General features: G+C 43.2%; 1 pseudogene; it reads right to left on the bottom strand.

The window, feature by feature from the left end:
• Positions 1-13945: 13945 nt before the first annotated feature.
• Positions 13946-14497, bottom strand: LOC139181567 (ferritin heavy chain pseudogene; annotated as a pseudogene).
• Between the last annotated feature and the right edge of the window lie 8665 nt (positions 14498-23162).

The raw sequence follows: 23162 nt of genomic DNA, 5'->3' as shown, positions 1-23162 counted from the left end.
ATAATCAGAGATGAGGGCCAAAAGCCACAATCCAAACTCCAAAAACTTCCTTGTGTTGAGAACATAAAACAGAAATATCTGCAAGTTGGGGCATTCACAGAGAGGTGGTTGGTGATCTAGAAGTTGTTCAAAAACTTAAGAGCCACCTCATCAACTTGAATGTTCTAGGGAAAATGGATGGACCATCACAGAAGTCACTTAAAATCTTTAATTTCTTCATCTAAAAAAATAAGATTAAAAAACTCAAACTTCTGGCAAAAATAAATATGTAGAACACATGCAAATTGGGAAGTTCCATACAAAAAGTATTCTATTGAAATTGTCACAGGGGAAGGCAGAGGATACATCACTAAAATGCATTGTCTAAACTGTGTAATACCATGGCCAATTAATTTTACTAACTATTAAAGATGAATAACTTGGGAAAGAGGAAGTCAAAGGTTGGTTGCATCTTGCTTAGTTCAGTTCAGTTACTCAGTCATGTCTGAATCTTTGCAGCCCCATGAATCGCAGCACCCCAGGCCTCGCTGTCTATCACCAACTCCTGCAGTTCACTCAGACTCACGTCCATAGAGTCAGTGATGCCATCCAGCCATCTCATCCTCTGTCATCCCCTTCTCCTCCTGCCCCCAATCCCTCCCAGCATCAGAGTCTTTTCCAATGAGTCAACTCTTCGCATCAGGTGGCCAAAGTATTGGAGTTTCAGCTTTGGCATCATTCCTTCCAAAGAAATTCCAGGGCTAATCTCCTTCAGAATGGACTGGTTGGATCTCCTTGCAGTCCAAGAGACTCTCAAGAGTCTTCTCCAATGCTACAGTTGAAAAGCATCAATTCGTCGGTGCTCAGCTTTCTTCACAGTCCAACTCTCACATCCATACATGACCACAGGAAAAACCATAGCCTTGACTAGACGGACCGTTGTTGGCAAAGTAACGTCTCTGCTTTTGCGTATGCTATCTAGGTTGGTCATAACTTTTCTTCCAAGGAGTAAGCATCTTTTAATTTGATGGCTGCAGTCACCATCTGCCGTGATTTTGGAGCCCAAAAAAATAAAGTCTGACACTGTTTCCACTGTTCCACCATCTATTTCCCATGAAGTGATGGGAACAGATGCCATGATCTTCGTTTTCTGAATGTTGACTTTTAAGCCAACTTTTTCACTCTCCTCTTTCACCTTCATCAAGAGGCTTTTTAGTTCCTCTTCACTTTCTGCCGTAAGGTTGGTGTCATCTGCAGATCTGTTATTGATATTTCTCCTGGCAATCTTGATTCCAGCTTGTGCTTCCTTCAGCCCAGAATTTCTCATGATGTACTCTGCATATAAGTTAAATAAGCGGGGTGACAATATACAGCCTTGACCTACTCCTTTTCCTATGTGGAACCAGTCTGTTGTTCCATGTCCAGTTCTAACTGTTGCTTCCTGACCTGCATACATATTTCTCAAGAGGCAGATCAGGTGGTCTGGTATTCCCATCTCTTGAAGAAAATTCCACAGTTTATTGTGATCAACACAGTCAAAGGCTTTGGCATAGTCAATAAAGCAGAAATAGATGTTTTTCTGGAACTTTCTTGCTTTTTCGATGATCTAGCAGATGTTGGCAATTTGGTCTCTGGTTCCTCTGCCTTTCCTAAAAGCAACTTGAACATCAGCAAGTTCACGGTTCACGTATTGCTGAAGCCTGGCTTGGAGAATTTTGAGCATTACTTTACTAGCGTGTGAGATGAGTGCAATTGTGTGGTAGTTTCAGCATTCTTTGGCAAGACTAGAGATCTATTCAAGAAAATTAGAGATACCAAGGGAACATTTCATGCAAAGATAGGCTCGATAAAGGACAGAAATGGTATGGACCTAACAGAAGCAGAAGATATTAAGAAGAGGTGGCAAGAATACACAGAAGAACTGTACAAAAAAGATCTTCATGACCCAGATAATCACGATGGTATGATCACTCACCTAGAGCCAGACATCCTGGAATGTGAAGTCAAGTGGGCCTTAGAAAGCATCACTACGAACAAAGCTAGTGGAGGTGATGGAATTCCAGTTGAGCTATTTCAAATCCTGAAAGATGATGCGGTGAAAGTGCTGCACTCAATATGCAAGCATCTTGCTTAAAATAACCATAAATACTATTTGTGCAAGGTGGCATAACTGATATAAAGTAAATTGATATAAATTGATATAAAGTAAATTGATACAATTTATCAATAAATATATCAATATATTAATTGATATAAAGTCTTATAATTTGTACTCAGGACACTTGAATGGAGCTTAATCAAGTAGGAAGGGATTGGTAGCTGTCTTGGTGGACATTGTCTCTCCTACTTACTGACTTTGTAGAATAAACCCAGTAACAGGCTACATGTAAATAAATGGTCATGGGTCAATTCCAGTAAAATTTTATTACAAAAGCAGATGGTAAAAATCACAGCAAGTTATTTTGTGGATATCACTAAAATTATTCTAAAATTAGTAAGCAGAAGCAAACAGAAAAAACGAAATAGAAGAGCAAATACACTATTAAAGGAGAACAATAAAATTGGAAAACTGACATTACTCGACCTCAAGACTTACTATAAAGCAATGGTAGTTGAGACAGCATGATATTGGGGAAAGAATAGCCAGATAGTTCAATGAATAAACTAGGGAATAGGTAAAGAATCTGCCTGCAATGCAGGAGACATTGGTTGGATCCCTGGGTTGGGAAGATACCTTGGAGACAGGAATGGCAGCCCATTCCAGTATTCTTGCCTAAAGAATTCCATGAACAGAGGAGCAGTCCATGGGGTTGCAAAGAGTCAGACACGACTGAACACACACACTTTATCTCCAAGCAGTGTTAGGACCCCCAAATGGATATACTAAACCACCACCAGGGAGTCCAGAAATACAACCATATAAATATGATGAAGTGATCTTTAGCAAAGAAGAAAGGGCAATACAATGGAGCAAAGATAGTATTTTCAAGAAATGGTGCTGAAAGAACTGGACATGCACATGCAAAGAAAGGACACACACTGTACATCATTTATAAAATTTAATTTAAAATGGATCATAGACCTAAATGTAAAATGTCAAGTTATAAAGCTTCCAGAAAAGAACAGTGGAGAAAGCTCAGATGACCTTGGGTATGTAATTGACCAACTGTATTTGATTAAAATTAAAAACTTCTGCCCTGTGAAAGACAATATTAAAAGAATGAGAAGACAAGGCACAGACTGGGAGAAAATATTTGCAGAAGACACATGATCAAGGACTGTTATCCAAAATAGACAAATAACTCTTAAAACCTAACAATAAGAAAACAAGCAGTGTAGTTTAAAATGGGACAGAGACCTTAAGTGCTCATCAAAGAAGATACACAAATGACAAACAAGCATATGAAAAGATGCTCATATCGTATGTCATCAGGGACGGTAACACAAAAACCTGCATGCAGATGTTTGTAGCAGCTTTATTCACAATACCAAGGTGTCCTTCCATACGTGTAGAGATAAAACAAATTTTGATACAATCAGACAGTGGAATACTAATCAGCACTAAAGAGAAATGAGGTATCAAGATATGGAAAGATATGGAGAAGACATAAATTCATCTTACTAAGTGAAAGAAGCCAATCTAGGAAGGCTATATATACTGTATGATTCCAAATGTATCACAATCTAGAAGAGACAAAAGTATGGAACATTAACGAGAACAGTATGGTATTGGCATAAAAACGGACACACAGATCAATGGTGGAAAATAGAGCCCAGAAATAAACCCAATTTAATTAGTTTATGCAAGGAGCCAGAAATATACATAGAAAAAAGACAATCTCTGCAGTAAATGGTATTGGGGAAACAGGATGTCCACATGGAAAACAATGAATCTGGACCGCTATTTTACACCATACACCAAAATCAACACAAAATGGATTAAAGACTTGAACGTAAGACTGCAGCCATAACGGTTGTAGGAGAAAATAGAAGCATTAGTAAACTCCTTGACATTAGTCTCGCAGGTGAGGTTTTGTATTTGACACCCAAGTGAAGGCAAGAAAAGCAAAAATAAATAGGTGGGACTACATGAAACTAAAAGACTCCTGCATGGCAAAGTAAAACTATCAACAAAATAAAAAGGCATGAATGGGAGAAAATATTGGCAAATGATAAATGTGATAACGCAGCAGCGGTCCCTAGTCTTTTGGCACCAGGGACCAGTTTTGGGGAAGACAATTTTTTCATGGACTGGGTGTGAGGGGATGGCTTCAGGATGATTCAAGCATGTTACATCTTTGTGAACTTTATTTCTAATCTAATGCTGCTGCTGATCTGACTGGAGGTTTGGGACCTCTGTGATAAGGGGTTAATCTCCAAAACAGCAAAAAAAAAAAAAAAGAAAAAAGTTGAGTACTAAAACTGAGAGAAGATCTGAATCAATGTTTCTGCAAAGAAGACATACAGATGGCTAAGGGTTATATAAAAAGTATTCAGCATCACTTATCATCAGTTCAGTTCAGTCACTCAGTCATGTCCGACGCTTTGCAACCCCATGAATCACAGCACGCCAGGCTTCCCTGTCCATCACCAACTCCCAGAGTTTACCCAAACCCATGTCCATCGAGTCAGTGATGCCATTCAGCCATCTCATCCTCTGTCGGCCCCTTCTCCCCCTGGCCCCAATCCCTCCCAGCATCAGGGTCTTTTCCAATGAGTCAGTTCTTCTCATGAAGTGGCCAAAGTACTGGAGTTTCAGCTTCAGCATCAGTCCTTCCAATGAACACCCAGGACTGATCTCCTTTAGGATGGACTGGTTGGATCTCCTTGCAGTCCAAGGGACTCTCAAGAGTCTTCTCCAACACCACAGTTCAAAAGCATCAATTCTTCGGCACTCAGCTTTCTTCACAGTCCAACTCTCACATCCATACATGACCACTGGAAAAACCATAGACTTGACTAGACGGACCTTTGTTGGCAAAGCAATATCTCTGCTTTTCAATATGCTATCTAGGTTGGTCATAACTTTTCTTCCAAGGAGTAAGTGTCTTTTAATTTCATGGCTGCAATCACCATCTGCAGTGATTTTGGAGCCCCCAAAAATAAAGTCTGACACTGTTTCCCCATGTATTTGCCATGAAGTGATGGCACCAGATGCTATGATCTTAGTTTTCTGAGTGTTGACCTTTAAGCCAACTTTTTCACTCTCCTCTTTCACTTTCATCAAGAGGCTTTTGAGTTCCTCTTCACTTTCTGCCATAAGGGTGGTGTCATCTGCATATCTGAGGTTATTGATATTTCTCCTGGAAATCTTGCTTCCAGCTTGTGCTTCTTCCAGCCCAGCATTTCTCATGATGTACTCTGCATAGAAGTTCTGTAAGCAAGGTGACAATATACAGCCTTGATGTACTCCTTTTCCTATTTGGAACCAGTCTGTTGTTCCATGTCCAGTTCTAACTGTTGCTTCCTGACCTGCATACAGTTTTCTCAAGAGGCGGGTCAGGTGGTCTGGTATTCCTATCTCTTCCAGATTTTTCCACAGTTTATTATGATCCACATAGTCAAAGGCTTTGGCATAGTCAATAAAGCATAAATTGTTGTTTTTCTGGAATTCTCTTGCATTTTCAATGATCCAGGGGATGTTGGCAATTTGATCTCTGGTTCCTCTGCCTTTTCTAAAACCAGCTTGAACATCTAGAAGTTCATGGTTCATGTATTGCTGAAGCCTGGCTTGGAGAATTTTGAGCATTACTTTACTAGTGCGTGAGATGAGTGCAATTGCGTGGTAGTTTGAGCATTCTTTGGCATTGCCTTTCTTTGGGATTGGAATGAAAACTGACCTTTTCCAGTCCTGTGGCCACTGCTGAGTTTTCCAAATTTGTTGGCATATTGAGTGCAGCACTTTCACAGCATTATCTTTTAGGATTTGAAATTCCTCAAATGGAAGGCATTAGGCTAAATGAAATAAGTCAGACTAAGAAAGACAGATACTGTATATGTATCTGTATATGTATACATATCTCCTTTATATGTGAGATATAAAACAAGAAGAAAAACCAAAACTCGTAGAGGACAGATTGGTAATTGCCAGAGCAAAGGTGAGGGCATCAAAGTGAGCAAAATGGGTTAAGGAAGCAGAAGACAAAATCTTCAGGTTATAAGTCATGGGTTATAATGTATGGCATGGTGCCTGTCATTAATAACACTATTGTATATTTGCAAGTTCCTAGTATAGTAAGCCTAAAAAGTTCTTGTCACAACTAAAACATTTGTAACTATTGTATGGTAATGGATGTCAACTACTTGGGATCTTTTCACAACATATACAGATATCTAAACATTATGTTATATACCTGAAATCATTGGTGTATGTCAATTATATCTCAATGTAAGAAATATGGAGAAAGTAAAAAGATTAGTGGTTGAGAGGGGAGGAGTAAGAATACGTGAAGAGGATATTTTTTAGGGCACTGAAAACTCTGTACATGACTATAATCAGGGGTACATGTCCCTATACATTTGTCCAAGTCCATAGAATGTACACCACCAATAAGGAGTCCTAACATAAACCATGGCCTTTGGGTGATTATGATGTATCATTGTAGGTTCATCAGTTGTATCAAATTTACCACTCTGCTGCCAGATGTTGAGTGTGGCATACATTATGCATATGTGGGGTCAGGGAATATGTGGCCTGGGAATATCTCGGTTCCTTTCTCTCAATTTTGCTATCAGCGTAAAACTGCTCTTAAAAGTGTTGTTTTGTCAGTAAGTCATGTCCAACTCTTTGCGACCCCATGGATTGTAGTATGTCAGGCTCCTCTTTCCTCCCACTGTCTCCCAGAGCTTGCTTAAATTCATGACCATTGAGTCAGTGATGCCATCCAACCATCTCTTCCTCTGTTGTCCCCTTCTCCTTTTGCTTTCCATCTTTCCCAGCATCAGGGTGTTTTCCAGTGAGTCAGTTCTCTGCATCAAGTGGCCAGAATATTGGAGTTTCAGAAATAGTCCTTAAAATGAATATCCAGGGTTGATTTCCTTTAGAATCAGACTGGTCTGATCTCCTTGCAGTTGAATGGACTCTTAAAAAACATCATCTTTAACAAATTAAAAAAGTAACATAATAGATGTTGGGCGGGATTTGGCTTGCAGGCCATAGTTTGACAACCCATGGTATAAAACAAAGCAGTCTGTGATGAAACAAATAGGTAAATGTGTGTGTGTCTATGTCACTTGATGCGTCTGGTTAACCGTGCGTCTATTACCAAGAAAGGCTCACTGCCTGATGTGCATAGAACCCCGTACTATAGCATTGGCTTTTGAGAAAAGGAAGTTTTCTTGTGAGGTCAGCTGACAAAGAGACAGGAGGCAAGGCTCTCAAATCTGGTTCTTCACCCCAAGGTTGAAGGAGAAATTTAAGGGGTTCGAGGAATCAGCTGATTGGCCAGTCTCAAATCAGCCCATTTGAACTACTTGTGCTGCTGGAAGCCATGGTTTCCTTTTCTCTTGGGAGGGTGGAATGTATTGCTTTACAATGTTGTGTTTGTTTCTGCTATAGAACAAAGTGAATCAGCTATATGCATCCATATATCCCCTCCCTTCAGCCTCCCTCCCACACCACATCCCACTCCTCTAAGCCATTCCAGAGCCCCAAGCTGAGCTCCCTGTGCTACAGCAGCTTGCCACTAGCTGTCTATTTTACACATGGTAGTGTATATATGTCTGTGCTACTTTCTCAGTTGGCACCCTCCCTCTTCCCCCTCTTGTCCACATGTCCATTCTTTATGACTGCATTTCTATTTCTGCCCTGCAATGGGTTCAGCAGTACCATTTTCCTAGATTCCATATATATGCATTAATAGACCATGATTTTTTTCTCTTTCAGACTTACTTCACTCTGTATGACAGACTCTAGGTCCATCCCCATCACTTCAAATGTCCTAATTGTATTTCTTTTTGTGGGTGAGTAATATTCCATTGTATATATGTAGATCTTGTTTATCTGTTTTTGTGTCACTGGACATTTAGGCTGCTTCCATGTCTTGGCTATTGTGAATAGACCTGCATTGAACATTGGGGTACATGTGTCTTTGAATTATGGTTTTCTCAGGGTATATGCCCAGTAGTGGGGTTTCTGAGTCTATGGTGGTTCTATTTTTAGTTTTTTAAGGAACCTCCATACTGTTCTCCATTGTGGCTGCACCAATTTACATTCCCACCAACAGTGCAAGAGGGTTCTCTTTTCTCCACACGCTCTCCACCATTTATTGTTTATAGAATTTTTTGATGATAGCCATTCTGACCAGTGTGAGGTGATACATCGTTGTAGTTTTGATTTGCATTTCTCTAATTATTACCGACATTGAGCATGTTTTCATGAGCTTTTTGCCCATCTGTATGTCTTCTCTGGAGAAATGTCTGTTTATTTGTTTATTTTGGCTGTGCTGGGTCTTTCTTGCTGTGTGAGGGCTTTCTCTATTTGTGCTGCATGGGAGCTACTCTCCAGCTGTGGTGTGGTGGGTTTCTCATTTCGGTGGCTTCTCTTGTTGCAGAGCATGGGCTCTCGGCACGTGGGTTTCAGTAGTTGTGGCTCGCGGGCCTAGTTGCTCTGCAGCATGTGAGATCTTCCCAAACCAGGGATTGAACCAGTGTCCCCTGCATTACAAGGCATATTCTTAACTACTGGGTCACTAGGGAAGCCCTCATGGTAAGTTTCAATTTGTATTGCTCTACTAATTAGTGATGTTGAGCATAACATCCCCATTCATCTGCTCTCTAGGTCCATGACTGAATACTGAGGCTTAAACAGCAATAGGTCCACACGTGGGATGAGTGCTAGGGTTTTAGGACCTGGGGTTTTGGTTCTGGCTGATTTTCTGTGGCCTGACAGACCAAATTATTTCCCAGGTGATGCTAGTGGTAAAGAACCCGCCTGCCAGCTCAGGAGAGACGAGAGAGGTGCATTTGATCCCTGGGTCGGGAGGATCCCTGGAGGACGAAATGGCAATCCACTCCAGTGTTCTTGCCTGGGACATCCCATGGACAGAGGAGCCTGGGAGGCTACAGTCCATGGGGTTGCAGACAGTTGGATACGACTGAGTGACTTACCATGCGTGCATGATGGGCCAAATTATTTCCATTAGTTATATTACTATCCATCTTTTGGTGGCCTGGGGAGTGAGTGAGGGCTGGTTCTTCCAACATTCTAACAGAGTCTAGTAAGTCCTGGATCTCCTCTGTGTATTTCTTTCCTTCCTGATGTTCATAGACCTCTCTTTTCATATAGCCCCATATACCTGTACCACAGAGAAGGTGTACTTAGAATGAGTAGCAGGAGTTGCCTTTTTCTTAGCTCCAAGGTGCAGGGCTCTCATGCAGGTTATTAGCTCTGCCTTCTGGGCAGACATACCTGGAGGAGGAGTTCTGCTTCTAGGACTTCCTGATGAGTTACTGCTGCATACCAAAGAGTCCCCCATCCATGAAGCTCCTCCCATTTGTAAGCATTTCTGTATCTGTATTGTCAGGTCAGGTCTGCTAGAATGGACTTGAGTGAATTGTACAGAAAGGCCTTATGGCATTCTGCAGTCTATCTTAGTGGCTCATTGTTATTTCCTTTAAGAGCGTCACATAGGGGTTTACCATGATCCCAAAGTTAGGGATCCAAATATAACAAAGCCCAGCCATTCCTAACAATCCTCAGGATTGCCTTTTGGTGGTTGATGCCGTCACTCTAATGCGTCCCTTCCATTTGGAATATGTTTCTTTGTCATAAATATTTTACAGTTGGTTGAGAAGTTTTCACTTTTCCCATGGACACTTTATATCCCCAGTCTGCCAGAAAGTTGAAAGTAAGGATTGTATTTTGGCCTGAAGCTTCCTTCGTTTTACTGGCCATTAGGTATATTATTCATATATTGCAGTACAATTCTTTGATTTAATTGGCGGTCCCTTAAGTCCTTGGCTAAGGCTTGCCGAGAAGATGGTGGGGGCATTCTTCGATCCTTGTGGGAGCACCATCCAACAATAGAGTTCTTTCATATTAGTCTCTGGATCATCTCATTCAAAGGCAACAGTTCCTAGGCCTCAGGACTGAGTGGTATGCAGTAAAAGGGATCTTTTAGGTCCAGAATTGTAAACCAGCAAAAGTCTCCAAATAAGATTGTAAGTAGAAGTATAAGAATTTGGCACTGTGGAACATACATCGTGTACAATTTAGTCAATGAGTCTCAGATCCCATGCAAACAATAATCTCTGGCCCCTGGCTTTTGTACCGGCAGTATTGGAGTATTTTATTGATATTGATAAGTTTGATAAGGGGCTTCCCTGGAACCTCAGATGGTAGGTAGAGAATCTGCCTGCAATGCAGGAGACCCAGGTTGGATCCCTGGGTAAGGAAGATCTTCTGGAAAAGGGAATGGCTACCCACTCCAGTATCCCTGCATGGAGAATCCCATGGACAGAGGAGCCTGGTGGGCTACAGTCCATGAGGTCGTAAAGAATGGGACATCACTGAACCACTAATGCTACACTACTGACGTTGGATTACTTGGCATTTAATAAAGGTGGTTCTCAGAGGCTTTATACTTCACATGCCTCTTTAAAGCTTATTGCTTTTTCAGTTCTGACACTTGGCACCGGGCTAGAGTTTCCTCCTACTGGGTTGGCGGTCCTGGCTCTTCCTGGCCTCCCCACAACTCAAGCATCAGCTCTTACCTTTTGTAGAATTTCTTCAGGGACTTCTGGTTCAAGTTTGTCTCGCCATTGTCATAGCACAACTTGGAGAGGGCAGGCTTGACCTAGGAGTACTTTAGTGTCTACTTTTTCTGGTGAGAAAGTCACTTAGGCATTTAACTTTGTTAGATCTTCCCCCAGTAAGGGAATAGGGCATTCAGGCAGATACAGAAAGCTGTGACCTACATATTCTCCCCCCGCTGCCAATTATATCAGATCTGAGGTAGAGAGTATACATGTACGAATGCCCTAGGTTGACCTTGGTCATCTAGCCCTTTGGGAACTTGTTTCATTTGATACTGCCCTGCCTGAGGGCAATTGAAAAGATACAAATTTTCAATATGTTTAAATTGAAATTAAACATTTTCAATATAATAAACAATCTACTCTTTTAAGCCATAGTTTTTTGATCCCTATTTTACATATGAGAAAACAGAGGCACAGAGAAGTTAATTCACATTCCCCAATGCCTTCAATTTAGTAAGTGGCTAGAATGGCATTTGAACCCAGGCCATCTGTGGGGAAGAATCCACGACACCAAACTGTTTCTCCAAAACTGGAGAGCAAGAAGGATCTTTAGGCTTCCCTGGTGGCTCAGTGGTAAAGAATCCTTCTGCCAAACAGGAGACCTGGGTTTGATCCCTGATCCAGGAAGATCTCACATTTCGCAGAGCACCTCAGCCTGCGCATCACAACTACTGAACCTGTGCTCTAGAGCCGGGGAACCACGACTGCTGAGCCCATGTGCCACAACTACTGAAGTCCAAGCGCCTCGTGCCCGTGGTGTGCAACAGGCAAAGCCACCACACTAAGGAACCCACACACCGCAACTAGAGAAGAGCCTGTGCAGTAATGAAGCCCTAGCACAACCTAAAAGTCAATTTCTAGTTATAGAGATGAACAGCTACTCACCTGGTGCTTGCTTCTATCTAGAGGAGAACAGTTAATTGACATATGTAGGATCTGAGACATTGTCAGAGAGAGGAAAATGAAAGTGTTAGTCACTCGGTTGAGTCCGACCATTTGCGACCCCATGGATTGGAGCCTGCTAGGCTACTCTGTTCATGGAATTCTCCAGGCAAGAACACTGGAGTGGGTGGACATTCCCTTCTCCCAGGGATCTCCCTGACCCTGGGACTAAACCAGGGTCATGTCTAAGCTACAGGGAGGAATATTTGTAAATATTTGAATATTTGTAAATATTCAAAGCAGTTTGCAAACTTTAGGGAGACTCAGACTGACCATGTGTCAATCTGAGGACCATGTCTTATCAAGGACCATAAGACAGGCAAGATCTGTACAATTTTACCTTTTGCCTTATTAACCACACCTAGGCACAGAAGAAACATATTTTGAGTGTTTTTATTAGGATATTACGGTTTACATGTGTAGAGACTTCATCTGATCAAATAGAGTTGACCGAGAGGCTGAATTTTTAAAGGGGAAGAGGAAAAAAATAGAGATTTTTTTTTTTTTTTGCTGTCCTTTGTCTGTGTTGCTGCGCATGGCCTTAGTTCTTCTGAGGCATGTGGGATCATAATTCCCGGACCAGAGATCGAACCCATATCCCCTGTGTTGGAAGGCAGTTTCTTAACTACTGGACCAACAGGCAAGTCCTTATCATTTTCTTAAGAAATCTTTTTTTTTTTTAAACTGGAAAATTTATTTCTGCATAGTTACAAGAAGATAAAAAGTTCAGTCTTCTCCCCATTCTGAAAGCAGATCCCAGGAGGCCACAGTGAGGTCACAAACAGGCTGATTTGGGGCCACGGGGTGTGGGCACAGGTGGGCACAGTCTGCAGTGAGCTAATGGTCAAGGTGAGGTCAGCACCCCTCTGGCGTTTCATCACCTCAGCCCTGCTTCTACATGTTCGTTACCCAGGGCTTAGGCTCTGCCACACTCCTAGTCCGCTCTCCAGTGAGGTTTTCCACTCCCATGACCACACACAATCTATATAGGGATCATGATATTTCCCATAGGTCTATTTCTAAAGCTGACATCCACATCCACTCTGAACTCCAGGTTCATTTTTCTGGCTATCTGCATGACAGTTCCACTTGGATGTCTAATATGCATCTCAAATTTTACATGACATGCCTTCTCCAACCTTCCATCCCAGCTGTGCCCCTGGCAAAAGACCTCAAATTGATAAAATGGCACCACCATCAACCCAGGCTAAATTAGATTAATTTCTTCATATCTCACTCTTCATCTCTGGCCCACGAAGAAACCTTGCTGATGTATCCCAATCCATCTGCAATGTGTCTACATCTCTTCATTTCTTCATCCTCCACTCCAGTGCAATCACCATTGTCTTTCACCTGGACCAGCTGTGATACCTCCCAGCTTCAACCCTTCCCACCACTACATTCCTCAATACAGCCAGTACCAGTGACTTCATATTCAGGGGGATTCATTTTACTTTATATTCAGTATCACAAATTGGCCTTCATTCAAGAGCTTATATTTTTCACCCTAGAAGGGCTATATAGATTAACCGTCAATAGAATTGAGGTAAATTTTGAGTGGTGCCATGTTACTTTATCGCAGGGTGGTACAGTTAAAAAAAAATCGCACATGGGTATTTTGTAAAGGGAGCATTCATGCTCAACAGTGGTGACCACAAGAAGTGTGTCTCTAGGAAAGCCAGGCCTGCTACCCTTAGATTGTCACTGTAGCCCAGGGTGAGCTTGTCAGAGAGGGACTCTGCTATGCCAGCATCCAGGGCCACCATCTTGCTACCCAGAAGTCTGCTTCAAATAAAATCAAGACCCCTTTATTTCATTCCCTTCCCAATCCCATTCCCTTCACTGTTTCTGGAGATCTATACCAATCATGATTTTCAGGCCATATTTTTATAGCTCATCTATTCACAGTCACCCACATTCACCAGAGCCTCACCTCACCCACGCCCACCCCATGTACCACGTTGTTTATTAGGGGAAGGTACATTTTGTATTGTTCAGGATCCTATGGGTCCCCTTCTTCCCTCCCTCTGTGCAAATCTTGAGCTGCCTGTGGACAGGGCATTGGTAGCTCAAGAGACTCCTGGATACCTGTTTTAAAACTTGAAAGGTTAAGGGTTTGCACGCATGAATCAACAAGGGACCTTTATTTCTTTATGAAGCAATTTATTGGAAGAACTGTCAAAACTGAAATAAGGAAAATTTAAGTGAACTTCTTCTGGTGACCTTGGGCAGTCACCTAGGACTCGGGGGAAAGTCCAGTCCCGGCTCAGTCCTTCTTGTCGCCGTCACCCAGGGTGAGCTTGTCAAAGAAGTCCTCTTCCAGGGCACCTTCCGGGGACCCCATGTTGCTCAGGTTGCTGACATGGTCCCCCAGCTCCTTGATGAACCTGACCTGCTGGTCCAGGTAGCCAGTCCCCAGGAAGTGGCACAGGTTGGCATCGCTGCTGTCGGTGGCCAGCTGGTGCAGGTTGAGCAGGCTCTGGTTGACGTACTTCTCCCAGTGCAGGCTATCTTGCATGGCCTGGAGTCCGCTCTTCCACTGTTGGGTCTCAGGCTTTCCGATGTTGAGGAAGCAGATGCGGCCCCCGCGCTGGATCTGTAGGAACATCAGGCTCTCGGCTGTCCTGCTGTGCTCCTGGGAGCGGAGCAGGAAGAAGTGGGAGAAATGCTTCAAGCCCACATCATCATGGTCGAGGTATAAGGCCACGGCCAGGCACTGGAAGGAAGCGTGAAACTCCAGGGTGGCATGATTGTTGATTGCGGCTTCGCACTCGGGGCGGTAGTTCTGACGCTCCTGTGAGGGCGATGTGGGCAGCATGGCGGGCCACTCCCCGACCCAGGGAATGGCGGCTGGGACAAAGCGTCTCCGGGGCAGGAATCGGCGGGGGTGGGGGCGGGGTGGCCGGGGCCAGTGGCCTCCTCGGAACCTTTCCAGGGTGGACAATGTGGGTGGCCGGAGGCGGGCTCCGGGCCAGATGGCTGGTAGCTGGGCAGGGTCTCTGGGATGGATTGTTAGAGGTGTCTGTTGGGCGGGGTCAGTACCCGGGCTTGTGATTGGTTAAGGAAGAGGTCACGTGGGTGGGCGGGAGCCGTGTGCAGGAGCCGTGAGCTGGGCGAGACCACTGTCTATCCAAGCCAGGGTGTGGCCAGGGCGAGACCACTGTCTATCAAAGCCAGGGTGAGGCAGAGCTGCTTTGAGCTGAATACTTGGCATCCACAAAGTGTTTAATTTTGCCATAATACTTTTCCCAAGACTTTCTCTTATTCTCTAATAGCTCCCTTTTATAGTACTCTGTTCCCATTTTATAAACCCACTATCATCTTTACAGTTCTGACAATATGAATTTGGATTTTTTTGTGATGTTCTCTTCTATTTCCTGTAGTATATTTGTTTTTTCCTCCAGAAATTGTTCTGTTTACGCATCATGATCTCTTCCACTTCTGTCAAATATCTGGTAAGCATTTGTCTATCTATATTTGGGCATAAAGGACTCATTTGATTAGCCTTGAAATTTACCATGGATCTGAGCTACAGTTATGACATCCATTCCACTATTTGTCTCCTATGAATGGGAGTGTAGAGTGTGTCAGGGAGTGGTCTTCTCTCTTTGGGATACATGGTTTGGAGCTTGCAGGTAAGATAAGGACCATCTCAAATGCCAAAAGCTTGGTGTTTTCTGAAATTGGAAGACTTTCCTGTATCCCGATTGATTATGTCTTTGTGTTTTGTTTCTTTCTCTTCTGTGGAGCAGGTCCACAGTTACATCAGAGCTTCTCTCATATAATTTCCCTTCCTGAGCCTTTGAATGACATAAGGAGACTCTAGCCCCATCCTCTGCCCCACCAGTGTGCACTGGGTCTTGTAAGAACAGAAAGTAAAACCGTACTGTGTTAAGCTAATAAGACTCAGAATATTTGTTGTAGCAGTTAGCCTACTCTGACTAGTTAGCCAGGAAGGAAGTTCTGGATGACTACAGGTTATAAGTTATTGTAAGCCTACAGCATTTTCTCTTGGTGCAAACACAGATTCAGAAGTTAATCCCTTGGAGAAGGGAATGGCTCCCCACTCCAGTATTCTGGCCTGGAGAATCCCATGGACCGAGGAGCCTGGCAGGCTACAGTCCATGGGGTCACAAAGAGTTGGACACGTCTGAATGAGTAACACTTCCAGTTTTTTGTGATTTAACCCCCTCCCCTTGCTGTTCTGCAGTGATTTTGGAGCCCAAGATATAAAATCTGTTGCTGTGAGTCCCAGGGGTTCCCCAAGTGGCCACAGGAGGAGGAAGCAGCAGAAGGGGTGCTACTCTCCAGCCAGGGGCTGAGCGTGGGGGAAGCCACATCCTCTTGTCCTTTGGAAAGGCTTTTGGCATCAAGGTTAGCCCTAAAGCTACCATTTCCATGTTATCAAGGAGGCATCGTGTGTGCGTGCTGAGCTTTCTCTTGAGAGGCATCTCTAACCCTGGGCATTGCAGGAACTTATGTTTGAAGTAGTAACAGATGGGGGCTGCTTATGAACTCAGTTCCTCAAAGAGCCCAAGAGGATGCCAAAAGCTGGTGCTCAAAGGAAGTATACAGGCCTGCTGCTGGGGGTAGGTGCTTAGTCCAAAACCTCAAAGGAAACCAGGTAGACTCCTTCCTGTTTGGTCCAGAGACTCCAGGAGGCATAGTCTTGTGTGACCAATGACTTGATAGGGCATATGGAGCCAGTGGGGAATAAAGGGAAGACTTGCTGGAATGCATCCAGGGCACTTTCCAAAGCATATTTGTTGGCCTTAGCCCCATTGGAAGGCCGCCAACTTGTTTGTGATTGCATGTATAACAGGGCAAAGAAACAGTGAGATGTGAGGGATGTGTTGCCTCCAGAACAGGAAAAGGCCTAATATGTGTTGTGCTTGTCTGAGTGTACTGGATGGTTTCATGGTGAGTAATTGATGTTTGGGGCTTCCCAGGTGACTCAGTGGTCAAGTACCTGCCTGAAATGCAGAAGACCTGTGTTTGACCCCTGGGTTGAGAAGATCCCCTGGGGAAGGAAATGGCAACCCACTCAGTATTCTTGCTTGGAAAATCCCATGAACAGAGGAGCCTGGCAGGCTACAGTCCTACAGTCCATGGGATCACAAAGAGTCAGAAATAACTGAACAACTAAACAACACATTTGATGGTTGACTGTTGGGGAAATTTCTCAGCCCTTAGAGCAGATGTCCCCAACCTTTTTGGCACCAAGGACCAGTTTTAGGGAAGAAAATTTTTCCATAGACCAGGGGTGCAGGATTAGTTTTGGGATGATTCAATGGCATTACATTTATTGTGCTCTTTATTTCTATTATTACTACATCAGCTCCACCTCAGATCATCAGGCAGTAGATACCAAGCTTGGGAACCTCTGCCCTATAGGACTAGTTGATGACCAGAAATATGACAGACAAGGCTAAGCCTTGGATCTTGAGGTCTAGGTGGTGTGTGAGGGTGTGCAGGTCTACTTGTACTGCTTTCAGAGGGACCCCTGAGCATAATGGCATCAATATAATGCCCAAAATGACACCTTTCCAACTATAACGTATTTAAATCCTGGTGGCAGAGGCTACATGTGATTGCAGGGCTATTTAAATATTCCATTGAGAACTGCATAAATGTATAATCAGCCCCTTAAAAGCAAAAACAAAGAGAACCTGGGACTCATCAAAGATGAGATCGAGTGGAACATGTTAGTAGGTCAGTGAACACAAAGGACACTTGTTCGGCCAACTATACATCCATAGTCAGTTCTATAATAGGAATTGAAGCCTTGCCTGAGCACTAAGGTTTTGATCACCCATGCCATCCTTTGGTTGCTGGCTGAAATACCTGCCAAATGGGACTATTAACAAGGGAGACAGTGACTTCATGACTTGGGTCTTAAGCATATCTTTAATGACAGGGCACCCTATTTAAGTTGATAATGCAAGATGTTTAGTATGTTGACCAGGAGAGGAAGTGTCCCTCATGTCCAGTAGAGAGTTCCACCAGGAAGGCAAAGAACATGGGCTTATTCCATGTGGAATGGTCCCATTGGAACCACCACCAGAGGAATCTGTTTGAGGTGAAGGATCCTAATAGTGACAACCAAATGGGTTTGTGCAGCTTTGATTGTTTTCCCAGCAATGCCCTGTAGGTATGATCTCAGTGAGGCAGCACTGAGTGGCAGCATGAAGCAAGATCTTAATTACCTGCCCAGGAATTCAGTTCAGTTCAGTTCAGTCGCTCAGTTGTGTCTGACTCTTTGTGACCCCACGAATCGCAGCATGCCAGGCCTCCCTGTCCATCACCAACTCCTGGAGTTTACTCAAACTCATGTCCATCAAGTCAGTGATGCCATGCAGCCATCTCATCCTCTGTCGGCCCCTTATCCTTCTGCCCCCAATCCCTCCCAGCATCAGGATCTTTTCCAATGAGTCAGCTCTTCGCATGAGGTGGCCAAAGTATTGGAGTTTCAGCTTTAGCATCATTCCTTCCAAAGAAATCCCAGGGCTGATCTCCTTCAGAATGGACTGGTTGGATCTCCTTGCAGTCCAAGGGACTCTCAAGAGTCTTCTCCAACACCACAGTTCAAAAGCATCAATTCTTCGGTGCTCAGCCTTCTTCACAGTCCAACTCTCACATCCATACATGACCACTGGAAAAACCATAGCCTTGAGTAGACGGACGTTTGTTGGCAAAGTAATGTCTCTGCTTTTTAATATGCTGTCTAGGTGAGTCATAACTTTCCTTCCAAGGAGTAAGCGTCTTTTATTTATTTTTTTTAAAGAGCATTTAAACGCCGAGTAAATTCCACAAAACAACTTCTGAATGCCGGCAGAGGACATCAGGCACCCAGAAAAGCAACCCAACTCTTCGAAAGGAGGTAGGAAAAAATATAAAAGACAAAAAAAAGAGACAAAAGAGGGAGGGATGGAGTTCCGTCCCGGGAAGGGAGTCTTAAAAAGAGAGAAGTTTCTAAACACCAGGAAACCTTCTCACTGTCGAATCTGTGCCGAGCTTTGGAAGCACAGAGGGCAACATAACAGGGAGAAAAAAATAAACAAGTAAGCGTCTTTTAATTTCATGGCTGCAATCACCATCTGCAGTTATTTTGAAGCCCCCCAAAATAAAGTCTGCCACTGTTTCCACTGTTTCCCCATCTATTTCCCATGAAGTGATGGGACCAGTGGCCATGATCTTCGTTTTCTGAATGTCGAGCTTTAAGCCAACTTTTTCACTCTCCTCTTTCACTTTCATCAAGAGGCTTTTTAGTTCCTCTTCACTTTCTGCCTTAAGGGTGGTGTCATCTGCATATCTGAGGTTATTGATATTTCTTCCGGCAATCTTGATTCCAGCTTGTGCTTCCTCCAGCCCAGCGTTTCTCATGATGTACTCTGCAGGGTGACAATATACAGCCTTGACGAACTCCTTTTCCTATTTGGAACCAGTCTGTTGTTCCATGTCCAGTTCTAACTGTTGCTTCCTGACCTGCATACAGATTTCTCAAGAGGCAGGTCAGGTGGTCTGGTATTCCCATCTCTTTCACAATTTTCCACAGTTTATTAAACCTAGGTAACCTGGATGAGAACCAGGAATCCTAGCCACCAGACGAGCAAGGGCAAGAGGCTAGAAGCTATTTTTCCCTGGATCTTTGCCCCTAGTGAAAAATGCATTTATCATGGAGGCAGAAACTATAAATGCAGGTATAAAGTTTATTATTAGAGACATAACACAAAAACAAGTTGGAGAGTACACAGAGATAGGTTTGTTTAGTTAAGATAGAAGTAAGACAGAGATGCATATCTGGAGAGAAAGGGTGTTGTTGACCTAAAAAATTATCACAACCTTAAAGTTGAGAGTTGTGTTTTACTTGTTGTGAATTTTTAGGACTGTAAGCCTGGGAGACAGCATCTCATATAATCATGAGATTGCTCTGAGGAGGCTAGGGGTGGGGGTGCAGGGAAGTCAGGTTTTACAGAAGTTTGCAACAAAGGGCAGGTAATCTGAACATCAGAAGTATTTTTGTGAGTTAAAGAAACCAAATATCCTAAGTTAAGGAATTCAGTGCTTTTCTGTGTATAGAAAGATGCAGAAGTGTGGGCTCACTGAAATAATTCCTTTCATATGCGTCTCAGCTGTCTGAGGCCAGTAACCTATGTTTTTTCTACATCCTGAGTTCGTTCCTCTGTGCTCACCATAGGGAGTGGCTGCAGCCACATGGCTGCAGGATTTCAGGTATTATTCTCCTTTCTGACTGTCCTTAGGATCCACATTTGGAAGGCCGAAATCACTAATGACTGTGACATCTTTACTTATAATTGCAGGAATACTCCATTTCTCAGTGTGGACGTTCTGCCAAGTGAGGAGGAGGACAGTAAAGAGGCAGTTAAGTCATTTATATAGGTATAGGCCAGTTCTTCTGGGTCTTTGTTTCAGTTCAGTTCAGTTCAGTCGCTCAGTCGTGTCTGACTCTTTGCGACCCCATAAATTGCAGCATGCCAGGCCTCCCTGTCCATCACCAACTTCCGGAGTTCATTCAAACTCAGATCCATCAAGTCGGTGATGCCATCCAACCATCTCATCCTCTGTCATCCCCTTCTCCTCCTACCTTCAATCTTTCCAAGCATCACGGTCTTTTCAAATGAGTCAGCTCTCTGCATCAGGTGGCCAAAGTACTGGAGTTTCAGCTTCAACATCAGTCCCTCCAATGAACACCCAGGATTGATCTCCTTTAGGATGGACTGGTTGGATCTCCTTGCAGTCCAAGGGACTCTCAAGAGTCTTCTCCAACACCACAGTTTGAAAGCATCAATTCATACAATTCAGTGTTTTTTATGGTATTCACAAGGCTGTTAAACCATCACCAGTATATAATTCAAGAGTATTTTCCTCACCCTGGAAGGAAACCATGTACCCATTAAGCAGTCACTCCATTATCCTGTTCCCAGCAAACTAACTTACTTTCTACCTCTATGGATGTATCATGGGCCTTCCACATGAATAGAGTTATGTAATATGTGGCCTTTTGAATCTGGGTTTTTACTTAGTATAACACTTTCAAGGTTGTTCCATGTTGTAGAATGTTTTAGTGCTTTATTCTTTTTATGGCTTAATAATATTCCATTGTGTGTGTGCGTGTGTGTGTGTACACACCTTAGTATAATGGTTTCAATGTTGATCCATGTCGTAGAATGTATTAGTACTTCATTGTTTTCATGGCTTAATAATATTCCAGTGTGTGTGTGTGTTTGTGTGTGTACACAACACATTTTGTGTACCCATTCTTTAGTTTGTAAATGTTTCCACATTGGGGCTATTATGAATAATGTTGCTGTTAACATTTATGTCCAAGTTTTTATGTGAACATATGCTTATAGTTTCTTGTGTATATACCTCGAAGTGAAATTACTAGGTAATATGGTAAAACTCTGTCTAAATTATTTTAAGGAACTGACAAAATATTTCCTATAGGGGCTTTACCCTTAAGACGTATGAGTGGTCCGATTTCTCTACCTCCTCACCAACACTTCTTATCTGTTTTTTTAAAATTGTAATCATAGGAGTGAGGTGGTACATCATTGTGGTTTTGACTTATATTTCCCCAATGATTAATGATGCCAGGCATCTTTTCTTGTGTTTATTAGCCATTTGTGTATCTTCTTTAATGTATTCATGCCTTTTGCCCATTTTTTTTCAATTGAGTTTTTAATCTTTTTTGTCCTTGAGTGGTAGGAGGTCATTATATATCCTAGATTCTAGGATTTTTTTTACCCACAGTTTGGGCCATCTTTTGACTTTTTTAGCCTTTTGGTGAATAAAATATTTCATTTAGGTGAAGTACAATATTTAAAAAACTGTAATCTCCCTGGTGACTCAGATAGTAAAGAATATGCCTGTAATGTGGGAGACCAGGGTTTGATCCCTCAGTTGGAAAGATCCCTGGAGAAGGGAATCACAACCCACTCCAGTATTCTTGCCTAGAGTAGTCTATGGAAGAGGATCCTGACAAGGCTACAGTCCATGGGGTCACAAAGAGTCAGACACAACTGAGCAACAAACAATCTAATATTGTTGCAGAAACCAGTACTCAAGAAACCAAGCGCCACACTTGGAGAGTTGGAGAACTCAAGTTTCTTACTGTGGCGGGCCCAGAGGAGTTAACACTCCAAGCTCTGAGCCCGGAACAAAGGGATAACAGAGTTTTCATAGACAGACTGTAGTGAGCAACACTAGCTGTTGATAGGCTGGTTTAAACTAAGGGGTTTTGCATGCTTGGGAACAGTGGTCAAGATTGGGAGGGGGCTGCCTGGCCTGGACAGATATGGGGCTGGGCGATTACAAAGAGCAGGACAAGGGTGAATGAGATAAACTCATTCCTAGTATTACAAATCCCCAGTTTCTGAGACTACATGACCTACGTGATCTAGACTTTGCAAGGGACAAGCTGAGTTACAGATGCAGAAGGAGAAGGAGGTTATGTAAAATTTTAACTTCTTCATTCCACACTCTTGATGCTTCTATTTCTCGTTGTAGAAAGCATCATCGCATGTTTTGGTAGGACATTCAGAGCTCCCCATTGTTTAGGGGGCTGTATTGAACTATTACCATTTGTAACTTTATGGATTCAACTAAGAGGTTATGAACTGGGTAATAGCATTGAGAATACAAGGTCCAAACAAGAGTGCTGCAAAGAGCATGAAGAGAGGACCTGTTAAAGGGAGAAGCCATGATGCCCAGCTCCAGATATTGCTCCAATTACCCCAGAAATTAGCTGCTTTTTCCCTCCTTTTATGATTTGTTCCCTTAGCTGTTGGGCCATGTCCCTGACTATTTCTGATTGGTTTATATAAGAGCAGCATTCTTCATTCAAGAAGAGGCTGAGTCCTCCCTTTTCAGCTGTCAATAGGTCTAGCCCTTTCCTATTTTGTAAAACCACTTCAGACAGGGAGTCTAGTTTGTCTTATAAGGCTGCTAAAGATGTGGATACTCTCTCAATGTCGTCTGTGAAGTCTTCAGATAGTGTATGGTAAAAGTGGTTGATGAAGCAATTCCTGCTATTCCCATACCTATCCCAGCCGTGATTCCCAGACCGACTAGTAGGGGTATAAACTCTATGGCTCTTTTTGACTGTGTATGTGTTGCCAGCGGTATGGTGAGCGTCTGGTTGTTAGGAACAATAGTCATCTGGGGAGTGAGGAAAGCTAAGGTGCAGATACCCATCTAATTGACTGGTAGACATTTTACTTCTTCAGTTCACTTCAGTTCCTCAGTCATGTCTGACTCTTTGCGACCCTATGAATCGCAGCACTCCAGTCCTCCCTGTCCGTCACCAACTCCGGGAGTTCACTCAGACTCACGTCCAGTGAGTCAGTGATGCCATCCAGCCATCTCATCCTCTGTCATCCCCTTCTCCTCCTGCCCCCAATCCCTCCCAGCATCAGAGACTTTTCCAATGACTCAACTCTTTGCATCAGGTGGCCAAACTA

This window comes from Bos indicus, chromosome X (assembly GCF_029378745.1).
Source record: "Bos indicus isolate NIAB-ARS_2022 breed Sahiwal x Tharparkar chromosome X, NIAB-ARS_B.indTharparkar_mat_pri_1.0, whole genome shotgun sequence".
Taxonomy (NCBI): Eukaryota; Metazoa; Chordata; class Mammalia; order Artiodactyla; family Bovidae; genus Bos; species Bos indicus.
Note: the sequence above shows the minus strand (reverse complement) of the source record. Positions and strands in the feature narration are given on the sequence as shown.